The sequence below is a fragment of the Tupaia chinensis genome, unplaced genomic scaffold (assembly GCF_000334495.1).
Source record: "Tupaia chinensis unplaced genomic scaffold, TupChi_1.0 Scaffold142716_1, whole genome shotgun sequence".
In the NCBI taxonomy this organism is placed as follows: Eukaryota; Metazoa; Chordata; class Mammalia; order Scandentia; family Tupaiidae; genus Tupaia; species Tupaia belangeri.
Window position 1 is genome coordinate 4,190,650 of NW_006202562.1, and position 800 is coordinate 4,191,449.

At 42.1% G+C, this 800-nt stretch overlaps 1 pseudogene; it reads left to right on the forward strand.

Annotated features, from left to right (window-relative positions):
• LOC102489463 (high mobility group protein B1 pseudogene) overlaps positions 1 to 545 on the forward strand; it is a 642-nt pseudogene extending 97 nt beyond the window's left edge.
• Positions 546 to 800: the final 255 nt, after the last annotated feature.

Consider the following 800-nt stretch of genomic DNA (forward strand, 5'->3'; position numbering starts at 1 on the left):
CAGATGCTTCAGTCAACTTCTCAGAGTTTTCTAAGAAGTGCTCAGAGAGGTGGAAGACCATGTCTGCTAAAGAGAAAGGAAAGTTTGAAGATATGGCAAAGGCGGACAAGGCCCGTTATGAAAGAGAAATGAAAACCTTTATCTCTCCTAAAGGGAAAACAGAAAAGAAGTTCAAGGATCCCAATGCACCCAAGAGGCCTCCTTCAGCCTTTTTCCTGTTCTGTACTGAATATCGCCCAAAAATCAAACAACATCCTGGCCTATCCATGGGTGACATTGCAAAGAAACTGGGAGAGCTGTGGAATAACACTGCTGCAGCTACTAAACAGCCTTATGGAAAGAAGGCTGCTAAGCTGAAGGAAAAATACGAAAAGGATATTGCTGCATACCGAGCTAAAGGAAAGCCTGATGCAGCAAAAAAGGGAGTTGTCAAGGCTGAAAAGAGCAGGAAAAAGAAGGAGGAGGAGCAAGACGAGGAAGAGGAAAAAGATGAGGAAGAAGAGGAAGATGAAGAGGATGAAGATGAAGATGATGATGATGAATAAGTTGGTTCTAGCACAATTTGTTTCCCTTGTCTATAAAGCGTTTAACCCCCCCACCACCACCACCCCCGTACACAACTCACTCCTTTTAAAGAAAACAATTGAAATGTAAGGCTGTGTAAGATTTGATTTTAAACTGTACAGTGTCTTTTTTCTTTTTTTTATAGTTAACACACTACCAAATGTGTCTTTAGATAGCCCTGTCCTGGTGGCATTTTCAATAGCCACTAACCTTGCCTGGTACAGTATGGGGCTTGT